This window comes from Strix aluco, chromosome 1 (genome assembly GCF_031877795.1).
Source record: "Strix aluco isolate bStrAlu1 chromosome 1, bStrAlu1.hap1, whole genome shotgun sequence".
Classification (NCBI taxonomy): domain Eukaryota; kingdom Metazoa; phylum Chordata; class Aves; order Strigiformes; family Strigidae; genus Strix; species Strix aluco.
The window spans coordinates 145,100,242-145,120,521 of NC_133931.1; the positions used below are offsets into that span (position 1 = coordinate 145,100,242).

The 20,280-nt window shown below is 35.6% G+C and overlaps 1 protein-coding gene across 1 annotated transcript in view; it reads right to left on the reverse strand.

Annotated features, from left to right (window-relative positions):
* Window positions 1-20,280, reverse strand: part of ZNF385D (zinc finger protein 385D) — a 446,378-nt gene that overhangs the window by 224,588 nt on the left and 201,510 nt on the right. The window lies entirely within an intron of this gene.

Genomic DNA, 20,280 nt, shown 5'->3' on the forward strand with positions numbered 1-20,280 from the left:
ATATTTTTACTGGCTGGGACATACAGAACATCAGAAGCCATATCTAGACTACAAGTGTGCTTATCTGTATGTTTGATGAGTCTTTATTTAATTAGCATAGCAACACTAACAGCTTGATCTTATAGGCCTACACACACATCAGCAGTCCATCAAAATAATGACATAAGGCTATTCACTTAAATGTAGTTTTTCAAAACATGCTTGCTGATCACAAACATAAATAATTCCCTTTCACCTGGGACAGAATAAGTAGATTGGGTCTTAATTATTTATGTGCTTTTGGATTTATTATATTTTCATCTTAATAATTTATCAGATTTCCATCAAATTTATATTTATCTGTTTTAACTATACTTTATAATGAATGAGTCCCTCATCTATTTCTGAATCTCTCATTTCTCTCTCTCCTAGATATTAATCCCTTTTACTAATGAAAATTGGGATGCTCAAAGTGAATTTGAGTAATTTCAGGTATAAATCCAATACCATGGTTCAGTTACAACACAGCAAGGCAAAGTGTGCAATTTCTTTGCTTTTCTATATGGATATTACATGTCAGTTCTTTTTTATCTAAACATTTATGGAAACAGGGGTTTGGGGATCATGTTTTTTGTGCCCTACTAAATTTTAAATGTATTTGTAGTTCTCAGACAACCTTCTCTTAGGAGTGGGTGCCTCCAAGATAATCACATTCATCCCCATCTCCACAATTACCTTTACACCTTTCTGTTTTAGCACAAATATTTTTCATGTTTTCCTCTTGGGGAATAGATTATTCTAATCATCTTCCTCTTGCATTTCTCCAAGCAGTTTTCATGGCACTTCAGTGTTTAATCACACAAATAAAACTGATGGAGTCTACTTATGGCAAATCTGCCATGATCTTATGTTTAAATCAATGTGAATAATGCAGGACAAAGTAATATAAATTTAAAACTTCCATACTTTCAAAGCATTTGCTTGCTCCTTTATGTGTATTCAAAATTTTAGAAGATTCATCCATAAGAAGAGCTTTTCCATTGCTTTAGCAGGCACTGGATTTTATTCTTCCTGTCAATAACCTATAAAAGAGGTTAATCTAAGAACCTTATCCTATTTTACTGCTCTAGAAGAAGAAAAAATGTCATGCATTTCAAAGCTTTCAAAATCTAGGGCTTAAGAAAAACATTTTTAAGCTACAATAGTGCCTACCTGCAACTCTACTTACATTTGTGTAAACAATAAAAATAGCCTAACAGCACTATCATATCTCTACACTTGCAAGCTCACACTGAATATACTGCAACACCAACACATACAACAGAGCTACTAAGGAATTTGCTACAGAGAAACAAGGAGATTTTAGTTCACAAATGGCTTAGCTGACTCCTGAAGGTAAACAAGCTTTACAACAGGAAAGGAAACAGGAACAATTCCTATTACATCAAAAGCTGCATAAAGGTTTTGGCATACACATTCTGTAATACCAAAAGAAAAAAATGACATTCGGAAGAAAAAGATAGCCTAAACAGCACACCGGTGATCTGGCCAGAAAAAAACAACCACATTCCCATTAGTACAGTAACGTATGGAGTTTTGCAGCATTTGCTGAGGCTGCAGCTGAAGCACTGTACTTGTCAGCTTTGCGTCTGGAAGCTTTTCTGGCTTCCTTCTGTGTAGCTATAGGTGCTGACCCTACAGCTGGAAGAAGAAGATAAGCCAAATGTTTTAGTCCATACATTAACTATTGAAATTCATACTGTAAACAAATATTTTAGGAAACTAAGTTGTTCCAAATAGATTATTTTTTTGCCCTCTTTCCCCTGTTACACCATTTGAAGCAGTGTGCAATTGTGTATTGTTCCCCTGTTACACCATTTGAAGCAGTGTGCAATTGTGTATTGTTTCTAATGCAAGGGAACTTTTTAAGGCGAAACTCATGCATTATGCATGGATACTACAGTGGAACACTGCATAGTCACACTTCATGTGCCATCGAGATGGGAGGATAATTCCATATAGAGTTGCAGAACAGAAAAGCAAACGCACTTTTTCCAGAAAGACATTTGTAAATGACAATTGTAAATGACATCTGTACTTTCAGTTTATCTGCATCTTCTTTTGCCTTTCCCCAAGGGAAACTGAGGAACTAATAATAAAAGAAAATGAAATGGTGGTAGTGAAAAGTATGTTAAATGCACATTATAAACATCAGTGGTGGCTAGTCAACATCACAACAGCAGATCTAGACCCCAAGTAGCTTTTCAAGGAGCAAAGAAAAAACATGATGACTCTGTTTTGCCACTAAGAAAAGGGCTCTAGGGTGTCCCAGTGCCTATGATAGAAAGATGTTTACAAACCAGAGATTTTCAATCTAGTTCTCTATTCTTCAAAGAATATCAAGTGAGGATATTATATTTCAAAGACGAATTTGCCATATCCTGAAGTAATTCCTCTTTGTATTTGTTCTTTAGACAAACTTATTTCCAGGTAAAATGTATTAAAAAGACATTTCCGAAAAAGTCTCGTGGGGTGGAAATATTGTCTCAAGCATTACTGAAAATGAAGCGAGTGCGGCAACAGATTTATTATGGTTGCTCCTATGCTTCTTTAGGAAATGGATACTGTTCACTTCAGCTATACAAGGAGCACTTGCATGGAAGTCTAGATGTCTTCACAGATTTAAAAGCTTTGGAAAAAATGTAAAAACCAGATCTCCTAGTCTTACTTGAAATACTAAGATGATAGAAATACAACCTTTCAGTAGTGTTGACCTCCCTCTCTCAGATGTCTGTGGAGCAGTACTTAATCCCTCATTAGTGTGCAGCGACTCCACACTCCTGATGTGCCCCAGGTATCCATGCTCCAGATCTTCTTCTCTTCTGATTAATACATAGTCACACGGAGCAATATTTAACCCACTGTTTGATTGTTCTCCATTGAAGTCTTTCCCCACATCCTTATTGCTGCGTGGCTGTATTCCAGAGCTTTCTCACTTTCTTCTCCACTCCTCTTTCTCTTCTCCAGTTGGCCATGCCCCAGTTCTGATCCCATGCGACTCAGCATTAAGCACTTCATTCCTGCCCTTTGTATCTTCCCTCCAAGATGAGCATAACCCAATACTTCATCTGCCCTCCTTTACATATCAAGGATCAAGAGTTTGGATCTCCTCTCAGTTTCACCAGAGGACATTACTAATAACAGCGCTGGATCTCACTGGAATGAGATCTGAAGTTGGGCCTATCTCTCAGAAGCAACAGTATAACATAAGTATCAGACCCTGGCAATTAGTCATAAAGAGTCTTTCTGTCTTGGGAAAGCTCCTGTCTATTTAACTAGCGTGTATATTAAATGTTAGCTTACAAGATCCACAGTGGCAGGCTGTAAACTAATTTATGTTTAACTAATAGAGGTTTCAACAGTATAGAGTTAATACATTTTTGAGAATTAGAAACTAAAATGTACTGCTTCCATGCTGTTAATCCTCAAATGTATTAAAAATACCCAAAGTACCTGCAGGAATGTACACTGTCAATCCATCAAAAAGTGATGGCAGTGATCACAATCAAAAAATTGGGGGTAATTTGTTTGTCAAGAAGGAAAAAAAAGTGAAAATACAAAGCTTGCCAAGATCTTTGGAGTTAAATTAGTAGAAAATGAATTTTGGCAAGAAAACAGAGGAATTACAGAGCCATGAGACAGGTTAAAAAGCAAGATATCCTTTTTATTTACTATGCAATGCTTGCCAGCTCAGCTTTGTTACCATCTCCCATGAAAAACCTATTTCACAATCTAGTCTTTAAGACTGTACTAACCATTCTCAACATCAGGTCTTTGCAGTTCTGCTGGCTAAAAAGAGAAGTGAATGCAGCTAGTCCAGGCAGCCTGCATGTAGGTATGCTGACAGGGAAAAAAACCCAATAAATTTTACTCAACAAAGTTCCATACAACAAGCATGATATCTATCCAGGCATGTATCTAGCAAAGCTACAGAGCAGTAACTCTCTTCTCCATTTTTCCATGCACTATTATCGTAGCATCTTGCATGTATTTAAAAGTTGAAGCTTGAACAACTGTTTTTCCATGAACTCTTTGCCAAAAGAATGATTCAGCCCAGCAACAGAACCCTTTGCCATTCTTATCTGAACTTAAGAATGGCTGGTCAGATGAAAGTACTTTGTATTAAGTTTCCAAGCCAGGCAAGAGTACTAAAACAAAGGAAAACAACACAGTATGAAAAATTTTATGGCTCCTAAAAAGGGAAGATCATTAATGTCTCAAGATGCTATGCAAGTTACAGGAAGATAGCAAGTAAAATGAATTGAAACTACGTTGTAATATGATGTTCCTGTGGCTCCATCCTACTTTAACTGTTTCTACCATAGAAGGAAAATGTGATCCATCTGTTGGATAGATACTTAAGGAAAATGACTCCTTGAAGGAATCAGAGACTATTTGTGTGGGTGGTATTTAAGGTCCTACAGCTTTCACTGAGTATGTTGACACAAAATGACATTAAAAGGAGTAATATCAGCCCAGCAGGAGTTACATAAAAACAAAATATACTTTATCTTTTTATCTCTGTTTCAGTATGCACTAAAAAAAAAATTAAACAGTTATTTTTAGTACCTTTTGTGTGATGCATAACAATGAAGGAAGAAGATTTACGCAAACTCATAAGGGCAAGATTAAGGCAACAGAAAGAGATTATCCCATTTAATTTAAAGACCACTGTTTGTGGGTAAGTCCATTTCTACAACAACTAGGGTCAGTGCAAAAAATAGTAATGCACACAAATAGCTTCAGACAGCCTCCATCAGCCCTGTTCTAAAATAAGTTCCAACAATTTAAAACATATCAACCACAAAATAGCTTTTGAATATCATGGTTTCTTATCTGCAAGATCCTCCTAGAAATGCTTTCACACACCATGAAATCCTAAATTGCTTGAACATATACAAAATAGGTAGGCACACATTCTCAGGAAGCAGATCATTTACAGTACATGATAGCCAATTCAGACAGTTTGCCAAATTTGTTTATAAAATGTGAAGTAATTTATTTTCGAATTAAATAGAATTAGCTCCAAGAAGCTCAAAGCAATCTCACACACCTACCCTAACTCATTTCTGTTGGCTTTGGGTTTTGGTGTTTTTTTAAATAATGATTCCTGCCTCTAAAAAACCCATCTCTCTCTCATTTCCCCACATGCAAAACATCAACATTTTCCCATCTCCTGCCTGTCTTTTGTCTGTGAGGCTCTGAACTTGCAGGGATTTAAACACATGTTCAAGCTGTACAGGCAGGGACCTGCTGCACTCAACTCAAGCCTCACTTTGATGAGTGCTTTGTACTGTACACAGGTAAATATCCTCCACCATTAAACAACCTAATTAATCAATATTGTTAAAATAAACATGGTGCCATTTCAAAACAGGAAGATAACTACTTTTTAAATGAAGCATTTAAAATGCTCAACAGCCACACAGATTTGTTTATTTTATTAACCATCCTGGGTAGTATTAAAACTAAAGGAAAACAAGGATTTGTGCCAGTCTGTACTTCATAAATTAATTAATAATATTAAGTACTAGGCCAAACACAAAAGAGCACTCCTTTTTTGAAAATATTTCAAAATGTATTTTTTCTGTACAACGCTCAGTTGTCATCCAAATTCTGAAGTGTTATGTGACCTGAGACAAACTTGTTCAAAATCTTCCAAATTCAAATCATTGTTAGGTTCCTGTTACAAATCAAAGCAGCAATAAAAGTGTGACTTCTTAAAAAGTAAGTAAAAGAAAAGCAGATTGGAGACCTCTTGTAGCAGAGACCTAATGCATTTTAAGGGAGCTGATCCAATGTTGTTTCAGTCAAGGACATTAGACGAAAATTAGTCTCTTCACCAATTTCAACAGAAACTGAAACATATGATTAAAAACATGTATATTTTTAGATTTTTTTAAGTGATCCTTCTTCTTGTTTGTCTGTTTCCACATAGCAGGTCTCCCAGTGTGACCTCCAGAAATCTCACCAGCAATGCCTGACTCACCTTTACAACCATCCCACTCTCTACCAGATTTATATAGCAAATCTGCTCTCCTTACCATCCCAATGACTACCTATTTATTTATTCAGCAGGCTGCTTGTCTTGGCTTCTTCCTTAGACAAACAAAAGCATTCTTGGGTGCAACCATGTCTCCCAGGTTTTGCTCCAGACTGAGACAGAGACAGCCCCGAAGTTTCCTCTGCAGATTCCCACTCTTCCCTTCCATAACTAATTCATAAGCTTAAAAACCTGGTTAAAAACATGAAACTCAGAGATGAGTGCTTGCCAATTCCAGCAGTTAACAATATGCAGACATCCATTAACACACACAAACACACACACATACCTTTATACTTTAAAGCAAAATATTTAAAAACATTTTCGTCTTTTATCCACTTGCCAACTTTTGGTGCCTCTTGAAAAAGTCAGTAATATCATAGACATCTAGGGAAAAGTTTCATTCCATCAACAACTAAAGCAGTTCAGGTTTTATACTATTGAAGAAACAAAACTTTCCAGGTCTTGCATCTTAACAGATTGCATTCTGCTTTTAAGTCCACTTTTTTGATGAATTGAAAGGAGCCCTCTGCATAAGCAGAAATCTAACTTCACAGATACTGCGGCCATATCTGATTACAGATACAGATTATTTCTTTTGGCAATTTATCATAAAGGCACTGATGGCAGTGTCATATTTAAGGTCATGTTGAGGCTTATATATTTCTTTTTCAAACTTTGAAGACTGAATTTTGTTTTAATATTTAACATGATACATTTAGAACACAGATCGATCTATAATATTTGCTTATTAAGGTCTTTCCTTTCATGCTTAGGAAATGCATTAAGATCAAATCTACAAATTCCAGACAGCCAGACAAATATTTTCAGGCAGAGGACTCTTGCAAATTTTAAAACACAGAGAAGGGCTTCATTTTCTAAAGAGAAGCTGAATAAACTACCCAATTATTTCCATCATTTGATGCTGCCTTCTCAGCTTCAAAGCTCTTATGCCAGTGGTTTTTGACCTTAGATGCTTTTTTGTCCTTTGCTTATCCAGATCTCAGCAGTGTTTCTCCAGATGAACCAGCAAAGGAATATTAAAATGATGCTGGGGTGAAAGCTGCTCAGGAGCAGGGCTGCAAGAAGGTTCCCTGCAATCACTCACCTATCTTCCGCTGCCAGCTTTTTCTCCTAATTAGAGTTTTTCTATCCATTACAGACTTTGCTTATTTCTACATTTAATGTTTGCATCAGAAGATGTTGGAAAGATGAGGTGAATGAGGGGCTGTGAACGGAAGATGGTGATGAAGGTAGAGACATGGAGGGCAAGCACAGGCAGCTACAGTAGACTGTTTTTTTCCAGACAACGAGCTTCCTGGTGGTAAAGGGAGATTTGGAAAAATCACACAACAGATCTATTCAGTAGCAGTATAGCAATCTAAGCAACGCAGGAACGGAATGCAGCTGATGTATCCCAGGCAGGGAAGGAAGAAAGATATATGTGAGGGACAGTGATAGTATAAAGAATAATAAACCTACAAAGAACAGCCTACAGAAATAAAAATGGCATTATCCAAACTTAAACAGCAAAATCCATGCCAGCCTTGACTTCCTTAGTCTCCTTCACCTAACACTTCCACTGACACATTTAGCAAACTCTGTGGCTCCTCAGCCAACCTGCGCTTTGAAAATAAGAGACACCCCCATCAAAGTCACACCCAAATGACTACCCTTAGTTTTTACCTTCCCATTTTCTGAACCACTTCCACACAAGTACCTTTGTGCTGATCCCATATCCTCATTTCTAGTCCCAAAGGACAAGCATACAATTCTTTTTAATAGAACTTGTCATTGCCTCTATTGAACAGAAAAATGCTCAAGAACCAACCATGTCTGCTAAAGAACATATAATCACTCAAGGCCAACTGTAGATCTGATTGCCTTTTACGGTTGTTGATATACAGAAAATGCTTGTTTAGAAAGCTCCAAGTTTGTTTGCAGCAGAGCCATCTATACTGTTAATTAATATTACACTCCCTCCTGCATCTCGAGTATCACACACAATTTTGTAATAAGATTTATAACATAAGAAAAAATATAACATAGAGCAAGTAAGTGCTGAACATTCTCTTTTAGTCAGAATTTTTCCAGGTGTAAAAGCTAGTCTTGGGAAGGACTATTCTTGTGCAGCTTTCCAAACTCGCAAAAGGCATTTGCAAAGCCATCCTCATCAGTTGCCTCTCTCAACCACAGCACCACACCTCTGCTAAATCCAGCACAGCTCTAGAGGCAGCTGGAGGGGTGGGAAACTGGCAGCTGCCTGCCTCCAGCTGGCAGGGAATCAGGGATAGAGCTGCTGAAACCATTTTCCCGCAATTTCGATGAAAAAGTACTGCAGTGTAGCTTTTCCCTCAACCAGTAAATATTGGGGAAAAAATATTTACAGACCAAAAGGAGAAGCAAAGAGAAAGCAAAACAAACAAAAAAATCCAGATCCAATATTTGTCCTGTATATGTTGTGGATACCTCAATATTGTAGAAATTGTAGAACTTAATATACAGTACCTGAACAAAAACAATAAATATCTTTCAATATTGAGTGAACACATCTTTCATTGCACTTCCTTAGTCAAAGAAACCTGCAGAGAAAAAAGTAAATCCTAATTTCACTCACTTATGATTACCAACAACCTTCTGACATGTCTTCCAAGATGGTGTTCAAACCTGTTGTCTTTCTACCACTTTAATTAAAAAACTTCCCAATAAATGCAATTTGGCAAACGTCAGCATTATTTTTTTCTGCCTTTTGACTCTTTTGACCTGCAATATATGCAACTATGCATATTATATGTCTGGTCCCTTTATTGTGCCATCAAAAGGAACATTAGTTCCACTTCAACAATTTAGTAAATGTTTTTGGGGTACAAACATGATGAAACTACTGCAACGGTTCAATTCAGCAACTTTCCCTAAAGTGTTTGATTAAACGTTATTGCTCCTTCCTCAGACAACAAAAATAATAAAAGCTCCACGTGGATCTCTATTAAAATTAGTTCCCAGGTTTATAATGAATCCTAAAAAGAGTTCTTATTCAATAAATTGTCGTACCAATGCTGAAAGCAAATTGCAGGACATGAACGTGCTCGTCATTACTCTGACCACCAAAAAAACCCCCTCCATCTGAAAGTGAGATGTGATTCATAAGCCAAAGCTGCAAGGCATATCCTGAGAGAACTCAAGATGTCCTACTAATGGTATAAAGTGATTGCAGCCCATTATGGAGAACCTTTGCTAATATTAAAGCTTTGATCTGCAAGATGTTAATTCACTGAAAATACCTTTTAGCACTGCCAGGACAGCAGAATGCCTGACAACTGCATCAGCAAGATGTGCTAAAGATTACATATGATATGTACAACGCAGGCAGAGACAGTGGTACTGAACGGCTTTTATCAGCATTAGTTTGGGATAACAACCTTCTCTGCCTCTAATAGCTAACAGCTGAATGTATACTGTGGCATCTGATCAGAAACTTCAGCAAGGCTTCAGTATCCTACACCATAAGCATACTTAAGCTAAGGAAATAAAGTTTACAGACCACTTACATGAGATCAGGGCAAAAGCTGTAAAATTAAATTGCACTGAAAGGTTAATTACCAGTGACAATCATATACAAAAGGTGTGTCAAAACAGCTCTCACTGGGAAACTTCACCAAGGGAATAAGGAGATAGATACATTCACGGTGTCAACAAGCTTCAGATCAGGAGAAACTGCAACCTCTCCTGTAGGATAGGTATCTGGAGAATAAGGTCAAAATTCCAAATGATTTTGTCAAGTTGAAGACATGTCCTGAAATCAACAAAGCATTCAGCAAAAGTTTGGCTGAGGAGAGCAATAAATCTGAAGACACTTGCACATGTACCAAGTAGGAAAAACTCATTAGTCATTGCAGTTTCACAGTAAGCAATATGTGAATGCAAATCAGTAATGCAATGCTGCTCCAAAAAAGGAAAATCTTATTCTTGGATTTATTAACAGGGGTGCAATTCATGATGACTGGAATGAAATCTGTCAACTTTGCTTGCTACTGATGGGCTTCTTCATCCAAAAAAGGGATATACAAGTAGATCTCCTGGGAGAAGTTCAAGGAATTAAGATTTTTATAATTTCCAAACACACAAATTATTTTGGAAAGACATGGCCGTTTATCTCCTTGTCATAAAATCTTAAGAGAAATGTCATCAGGTCTTTCCCCATGTCACAGTTGTTTCCCCATGTCAGTCTATGGAAGCAGGAGAAGAATCATCATTTTAGTCTGTGGCAAAAAGACCTAGGGTTAATATCAGGAAAATCTTTCTAATGATAATGGTATTGAAACATTGAAATATGGCAAAACTACAGGAATCTACTCAGACATAGGTTCTCAAGAACAGTACAGTGAGCTCCTGAGACAGATGGTCTCATTATACTTCCTTCAACCTGAGTACAATGGGTTAAACTAGATGATCCCCGTGTCCATTCCAAATCTGGACTCTCAGTCCTGCAGGCCAGCCTGGAAAACAGACTTCTGACACATGCCTGAGGTTAGCTAAATTCCTGAGGTTCTTTTATTGCATCAGACACAGATACACTAGAAAGTTTCCAGTAAGACCATACAGGTTTTATAATTGGCTAACACTATTCATAGATGTGCTCACTATGAATAATGAAACTAGCTCTTAGCAAACTTTTTATATTCTGCCAACTCTTATTTATTTTTACAAACATAAACACACAGCAGATGAAAACACACAAGTGAGAGTTAAAGTGATATGCCTAGGATGCAGATTTTATTGATATAAGTGTGTGTGAGCCTCTTTCTTTCTTTCCAAAACAACACAAAAACTAAGAGAGAACTCTTCACTGATGCGTAGATCTGGATATTTCCAATCAGCTACTACATTTTTATGTTTAATTTTTTTAGGAAAAAACGGAAATATAATATTACATAATAAATGATGTTATATTGTGTATAACAAGGTAACCATCATACTCTTCAAAACACAGGATGAAACCAAATCTCACAATCTCAAAAAAACCTAGTTTTTGTCTGCTTCCCTTTAAAAAAAAGTGAAAAGACTAGCTAGCCTCTGCACAGTCATTTCTACTATCATTCCCAACTGCATTTAGATACGCCATCAATACACTCTGAAAATTCGTGTGCCAGGTTTTCATTCTGCCTGGGAGACACTTCTTTTTCTTCTTCTTTTTCTTTTTTTCCCCCCTTTCTTTCCTTTTAAATACAAATATACCAGAGTTTTAAAACATGTCAAAACCTTCACATTTGGCTCATCAAAAGTGACACTAACAAGACAGTCATCTGATGAGATAATTTGCTCCTTACCAGATTCAAAAAAAAAGCATCAGATATATTAAAAAAAAAAACATTTTGCTGTCTGCCAAGCCCTATCACTTCAATGAATACAGTCCTCTTGACACTGAATAGTTTATTTTCATAAATTATTCCTGACTGAATGTAGAGTTATCTAAGTGACAGAATGTATACTCATGAGAAAACACAAGGGATCAATTTATTGCTCTTTGTGATTATATTGCTAGCTCTCTGCTACCTTTGCAGCTGCTGTCTTCAAAGTTAATATAGCTGTTTTGCATTGAAAACCATGTATTAACATAGTACGAAGCTGAAAGGGGGGCGCTGCTTTTTATTCTTATTTAATACTCAAGAATCTTGAGTAGTTAGTCACAACACCATTACATAAATGAGTTAATGTTATATAGTCATTATATTGGATTGGTGATATAAAAAGCTCCCAGATTTTACCAATTTAAAACATACTTCAGTAGTCATTACTGCAATGCAGCACTGCTTTAATTTTAAAAAGGCCATCGTTATATAAGAAAATCTTACCTATTTTTTCAAGTTTTGTTTTATATAAGTAACTTTGTAACAACCACACCAAGTGCTAAAAAGTACCAAACCTAATAAACTGTTCCTTGACACGATCAGTCTTCAGTCCTGATAAGACACTATTACTTCATGCAACTCTTCAGGTAAAACGGATTTCTCAGTCTCAGAAGAATTACTGCAAGGAACAGTCTCTTCCCCCTCAGATCATCTCTCTAGCCTGTTTTCATAATATTCAGAGCTGTAGTAAAGGAGTGATTGCCCAAATATATTGTACTATACACTCACTCTATTAAGAAAACACTGTACAGCAGTGGTGCAATTAAAAATTTAAGATGTACAAACCAGTGTAAAACCAACTGCAGCAGGAGCGTCAAGGGGCACCACACAACATGTGGTGCATTAACCACTTTAAAATACAAAAAAAGAAATTGTACAAGACCAAAAGTTATGCACAAATTATCAGCTTTCATTGCCAAAAAGTCATACTTGTAAACCATTTAAGCAGTCATATTTTTCAAATATGTTAATATGAACATTTGCCTATATTTGATATGTGAATCCATTATCAATAACTCTTTATTATTCAGATGTGCATTCTTCCATTGATCTGCAGAAATTCCAGACACGGATTTTTCTGATATGTGAAGACTAAGGACAAGACATGAGGAAGAAGACTGGAATAATAGATAGCAAGTAGGCTCTTCTTACAATAGTTGCCTTTGGTTTTTTTCCTTCATTGGACTTTCATCATTCAGGTCAGGCAGTTGTACACAATCTTCTATTAAAAATTATCCTCATTAAAATAGCATTCTGAAAACCTTATTGAAGATAATCTGGAAATGAATGATGAGTTCTTCATCTTCTACCATATTAAAGAAATCACAAGAGAACACACTATGTATCATCAGCAGATTAGACTGTAAGTAGATAAGGATGACTTCCTAATCCATATGGTTAGATTTATGTGACTGATTTGAAAGTATAAGATGTGTTTCCTGCAAAAATTCCATTATTTATTGCTTAATGACATGACACTGCAAAGACTGGGCTATAGGAAAAAATATTAAATTACTTTTAAATCCTCTGATGCGTCTTAATGAAGACACTTTTTTTTTTGCATTTTAAAAAATGACATATTTTGTGGTTTCATTCTTACTTCCACTCCAAAAATACAGAGAAACTATAGAAAAATATGTTGTTGCCTTCCAGCAGAATAAATCATCTGATTCCTAAAAGCAAGGCAGTTTGAACTGCTTGCAACGAAAAGAGCTCAAGTGTGTGTGTTTTAATGTTGTTTCAGTTTGGGTGAAACTTTTATCAATTTTGCTACAAATGGACCATTACGGCAGTGAAAGTAAACCCGCTTTACAATCAGCTGCTTTAGTTCTTTTAAATAAATGCTAGAGAAAAAAATCAAACAGGTTTTCCACTGCTTTCTTTAACTTTCTGTACTTACCCTCTCTGCTCTGGTTCTAGGCAAAGCAGTCACTTTAATCTAACAAAAACTCTCATTTCTGTAAAACAAGGCAATCTCACTTCCCCATATCCTAACCTCCCCACTCAGTACTAGCCCCTACTGTCTCCCTTGCTCTGGTGCTTGCATTCTTCACATCTATTGCCAAGATGGATTACTGAATTTATAAAACTGGAAACTTTAAAAAAATCTGTTCATTTTCTACCAACAGTTCCCTGATCCAGCTCACCACAGGACTACACATAATCTGATGTTAGTATACAATAGCTAGTGGGAATAAATAAGCAAAAGGAAAGTGGGACCATTTCTGTCCATAGCAGAATTATTTTTTATACTATGTGCTACACTATGAAATGGACTAGGTCTAGTTGTACCCAGATCAGCAAGCACTGTAATAGAAATGAAGTCTCCAAACTGAGTAGACTAGTCTAAAGATGTCATAAAAACAGTCCTTGGTATCCTTGTATGATGTGATAAATGCTTTATATTAGCCACATAATTAAATAATGCACTCTAAATTAGCAATATTGCCACTTTCTAGCCACAAACCATATTTCTGCTCTCTAATGAAATATTCCTAAAAACTAACTAAGTGCTGTTAAGATGAAACTCATATCTTGAGTGAGTCTGTGGACAAAAGGCCGGGATTGACTTCTGCTCCTATCCTTCTGTATTGCTTCTGTAGGGCACAGATTACAGCAAACTGCAGAACTCCCCTGTGTGGGTGAAAGGATAAGATGGTGCGCCCAGCCACTAAAAGACAGAGCTATTCGGTGATAACTGAAAACCCTTTTGCTTCAACGTTTCTTTAGTTGATTTTGGTGCTTTTTATGAAGATGTCAGGAAACAGAATTTTTTATTATAGATTTTGGGTTACAGTATCAAAGCAATGAATAAACAGATAATCTGTGAAGGAAGGGAAAGGCTCTGTTAGTCTGCTAATAAGCAAGCCTTATAGCTGTCATTTAAACCACAGTCCTTTTAAAGACACGTGCTTAAAAGTTTCTATTATTGCTATTTTGAAATAGTCTTATTTTCATGAAGTTAGATATCTAACACCTTAATTTCACTCTTTAATTTGCTTGCTTTCTTTAAAATAGAAAGCTGTATTAATTTCCTTTATACAATACTTACTTCATTGTCACAAAGAACAGCTCATACAACTTCCTAAATCTCTAATCAACATCGACTTTGTTTTGTTTCATCATGCAGATACCAAAGCCACAGCCATTCCTTGACACTTAATAAGGCCAGCTTGTAAATGACAGTTGGCTTTCTAAAGGATTCAAAATCTATAAAAATAGTTCAGTGATAGTCATTAAAACATGTCCTGCAGATAGCTGCATAATTTGGGTTTCCATTTTGTTCTTTTGTTACATAATGTTTAATTTGTTTACTTTTTCCCCTCTTGCAATTTAAAAATCAAATCAACACATTCTCAATATTAAACAGCTACATTTTCACATAATTTATTTTAATGTTTTAAATTTTTAGAAACAGTTCAGTTAGAAGACTTCAATACATTTCCAAATACTAATTTAGCTCAATGTGTGAATTACATATTTATAATAATTTTACAAAACGCAGACATGAAGGGGTTATGACTTGCCTGTTTATGGCTTACTGATACAGCCAGCAACAAAAGCAAAGAATCTTTTCATCATGATTTCAAGAAAATTTCCTGCCACTTACATAGTCTATTCAATAATCTCAGGCCATTTAGATATCCTCCCAAACAAACCACCTCGTGCTCCTCTTTTTCAAATTTCCCTTTTGAGATCTCCTTGACACAGCACATCATTTTGTACAGGGCCTAAGCAATTTTTTAAAAATACACATAATGTTCAAATTAGGACAATTAATTTATACTTTTCCTGTAACTAGCTTTTCTAATTGCTCAAAAAAAATGTCAAAAACATACTGGGCTCAAGTCTGAATTTTATGTCATACACAAAGTGTTGCAATTCACAATGAACCAAAGCTTTCATGTGCACTGGTAATCTTGTGTCAGGCACGTTTTAGGAGAAAAAAACCCAGCAGCTTACATCTCAGCAATGTAGACCATTAGACCTTGCAGATGACTAGGGTTCATAAAGTCAATGCAACACAATAGTGGGGGAATTTTGAAAAATGCATTCTTCCCTCTTTCCTTGTGCAGCCAAATTCGACCTTGCTTAATCTGTGCCCAAGTGCAGATGGGTGGATTGTTATGACATATGCATAAATTCTTAGTTTTAATATGAAAGTCTGGGTGGCTTTGTAATTTTTTTAAAATGTAATGTCTTTAACAACATTTGGGGCTACGAATAAATTTCCCATGTTTCTAATTATAAGTGTCCAGCACTTTGTTTTTTTGAATGCTATAAGTATACTTGCAAACTAGAGACAACAGAAACAAAAATGAAACACAGAACTATCTTGAGCACAGGGGAAGAATATCTTTCTGGTTTAGACTTTTATCTTCAAAGAATGTCTGGGACCAGCAAAAAATTTTTGAGCCTAGAAGAAAGCGCTAATAGTTGGTAGATAAAAACCTGTTGAAGAAAAGTCTTTGTTCTTTTGCAATATGTAAGAGATCACAATTTCTCAAGGACGTATCAACTGTAAAGACAAATATGGAAGTAAATTTGTTCTTTTGGGATAGGACACAAATTTGTAGAGTCTTTCTGTTCAGGTGACTTAATTAATTAGTAAGTATCTACTGCGATTTCATGGTATTTGGGACATACAATCCCCTCATATGGCTTTCCTGATCCCCTGCACCAGAAAGTTTCATCAATTCAATCTGATTTTCTTTCTTTTTTTTTTCAGCTTTTCTCCTGCTTCTGCTCAGAAAATGAAAACTCAGTTTTGCACCACATGAAGAGTTGAGCAAGGGTTTTGTTTGGTTGGTTTTCCTAGATACCCCGTGCATTAGAAATAGACTTTTGGTATGGGCTTTCTTTTAAAATGTCATGGGCAATTCTTCTCCTTGCTCTACCCCAAAAGTTATTCTAGAAAACAGAGATTTTTATATCAAATTTCTGGAGAGAGAGACAGTCATTAGGTCAATCAGGAAAAACCCCTGGAACACTTACTTTGGGGTCAAGGTCACAGAGGCCTCTGCTGTATCTCCTGCCTGCCTCATCCATTTTTCTAATTTGGAACTGATCTTTTGATAAAATACTTGGGAAGCAATGATATAAACAATTTTGAAAACACTGCCAATACTAATTTTCTATACATCCACTAAGGAAGGAAGACCAAAACCACTATTGAGATGGAGGAGTAACACAGATTTGCTTCAATGAAAGAAAAGAGGTTTTAGAGATATAAAGCACCAGCAGCATTAAGCAGGTTTAACCTGTGATTTTCCACAGTGTGTGAGGATGCAGAGATGGTGACCAAGATATGAAGGCTAATGAACAAAGTTGGACAAGGATTCTGGAAATACTAGTTTTGATTTGGGCTTTCTTCAGCTTTACAACTCCGTTTCTCCATCTGGTCCTAATGAAAATAAACTCCTTGGTTGAACTATTTGAAAAGTCTACATCAAAAGAACACTATAGAAGCCAGGTACTCTATTTACTTCACTTTAAGTTTCATTGAAGAGCTGTTCTGAGGGTAAGTGTACCTGATAGTAAGAAGGGTCAGAAAGCTGTTTGAAAATGGAATTCCTTCATGTTTAATAGCAAAGCTTCTAACTGTGCAAACAAAAAAGAAACACTCTGAAACCATTGTTTACCTCAAACCCAGTGAAACATTCAGAAACCCTCCATTGCAATACTTATACTAACTTCATTCGGTTTTAATTAAGGCACAGTTTATTTTTCTTTATCTGCTATTTTGCCAATTTTCTTCATTAAAATTTGCTGGTATTCATCTCAGTACATGTTTTGCAGAACAAGCTAGCAAGAATGAATGAAATGATTTGCCTATGACTTGTCAGAATAAATTTTTAAAGAAAAAAATCCTCAGTAATGATAAATTTCTAAAACAGTACAAAATGATAAATTTCTAAAACACATATCTCTGACCTCAGTTCAAGATGGCTTTACAAGATAATAATTCCTATTTAATCTCTTCGATGTATTAAATTCTACCTTCATTTTCATTGAATTTGCTTTGCCACTTTATCTTTCATGTAAATACAGGTTTTCTTGAAGCACATTCAGAAAGATACAACATGCAAGCTAAATTCAGTTACCAATGTGCAGTAGACAAATGCAAAGTCACAAACCCTAATTCTAGCAAGGCTATGTTGCACTTACATAAAAATAAGAACAAACTGAGTACGAATATTCCATTTCAAATCTCAAGATGAGAAATGGCACATAATTCATTGAAAATGCAAAGTATTTGAACTAAAATTCTGAAAAAATAGGTAGGAAATGAGCTTTTCCATTATAAACTAGTGTTAGTGTCTATGGTCTCACTGCTAAAAGCAAGGATATTCTAGGTTGTCCCATGTTCTCAGAAAAAGATTCTTTAAAACATTCAGCAAATCAGTATCAATTTAATTATGGAAGCTTAAAACTCTTCCAGCCATATGCAATTTACTTTTAAAGTTTCTGCTGTGATAAATATAGCCCATTGCATGTTTTTCTTCTGACCTACTTTAAATATTTGAAATAAAAACTACCTGCCAAATAAAATCTAAATTCTTAAAATGTGTTGAGTGAACATCTTGTAATTCAACCATCTCCCTAAGCCTCAGTTCAGCTGAATTGTCTGTAAAAACATTAAATAAAAATAGCAGATGCAACTTCACTATGACCCCACATCTTCTTCTAATGTATATAAAAAGAGGACATGTTTATGTTTCTTCATCCACCAAAGTCTTTGTGATAAAAGATCTCATTTCATCATGTTATCTGAATTATAGCATTATCTCTCCCCGCTGGGCCTCTTGTGTGGAATAACAATGTCAGCATGAACTCTTTACTGAATTTAGCTTTCTGGTCATGTTATCACAAATTGCTTTGAGTACACAGGCTGCAAAAATGGAGAATGACAAATCAAATAACCCACAAGGGAGAAGAAAGCTTTAATAGCTTCTTGCCTGTCGACTGGTTATTATAAGATGATGACAAACAGCATTACACTGGTAACTTTTCTAGACATTTGAACCATGCTTTAGAACAGATTAACTCGAGATCATATCTAAAAAGTCAGAGGTCTCAAAAGATGAAAAATCATACTAGCAAGTCCACCTAGATTAGAAGATTATTATTGTTATGAAAAATAAAACTTAATTATAGTCAAAGATGTAAAAAACAAGTAAGTCAAAGACTGAAAACTCTGGAACTATACTCATCTAGTGGTCTAGTGGTGTACCTATTTAATCCAGTGTTAATACTAAAGTAATAATGAATTTTTTACAAAGTATGTCTTTTTGGAAAAAAGCTATATCCCAAGCAGGCAACTCTGGTTTTCTGACTTCTGAACTTAGACTTCTACATTATGTGGAAGGAATAAAAATGATCAGTATAGTAAGTATATCAGAAATGCTACATACATGCAAAGTCAGCACCAGGAAAAATATATTATATTGTAAAAGTGCACTTTTTTTCCCTTTTCAAATTATAATTCTTTTTTTCTACAGCATTTATGGAATATGGGCTCCCTCCAGTGGTAAAATTAACATTCATAAGTCTTCAGACTTAGGTGCTTAATTGTATGGCCTAATAAACAAAATAACAGCCACACACATTGAAGGATGGGAGTTCAATTCCCTTTTGGGATGAGATTTAATTATACTTTTTTTTTGTTTCCAATTGTATCAGATATAGACAGCATCTTTAATCACCTTATTAAATGCCACACAAAATCTACAGGTTCCAAAAGAAACATTTCAACATTTTAAGTTTCAAAACAAATTATTCCCTCCAAAGACCTTAGTTTTTTAAGTCAAGCTAGACCTTTGTAAGAAAAGAATATGTGGTTTGGTAAATTTATGCACCCTATATTTCACCAGTTACTTTTAAAAAAAAAAAATCTACATAGTGTCAAAGCCTACAGAGTATGGTTGGTATCTCAGAAGGGTACATTACAAACTGATAAAATTAATTCTTTAGGGAAGAGGAAGACATCTTTCAATTTTGGCCCAGATCTGCTCTGTTCCTGCCCATCTCAGAATGCAAGATATGCTTTCATTCTTAGAGCCATATCAATTCAAGAAATTGTGATTAATTTACATGAGTGTTCTTGGCTTCGTCTAATTCCAGAGACAATGCAGCTTACAAGAAAGCTGCTAACTTTGTTATGGCTACTTTTACCTCCTGATTTGCTCACTATGAAATACTTCTATTTACCACCTTCACTCCAGCATAGCTACATTTTGCTTTGCATTTTATTCTATGCTGCTTACTGCTCTCTCTATACCCAGCAAAGACAGTGACTGAGATAAGACATCTTGGTGAACATCTGACTGCTTGGAACCACAAAGTAGTTAAGCCACAAACTAGCAAATCACTTGTATGTATACTTAATTTTAAACATACTGTTTAGCTTGCTTTTGTGGAACTACTTTTTGCTTGGAGATAACCTCTGCTCAGAACTACTAGATTTTGATCCTCATTATTGAAGGTTGGACTAGATGACCTTTAAAGGTCCTTTCCAACACAAACTATTCTACGATTCTATGATTATATAAAGTAAAGGACTGGAACAAATAGTCATTAAAACTCATGTTAAGACTTCAATATAAGTGAAATCATTAGGTCATAAAAAGTAATGCTAGCTTGTCACAATTATGTTGGGTCTCCAGGGAGTTCTCTCCTTTGAGAGGACATCACATGGAGGTTTTACTTTTTACACAAGGAAGTGGGAAGCTTGAACACACAACTTTAATTTTATAGTCTATACGATGCCTACCATGAAACAGAATGCTG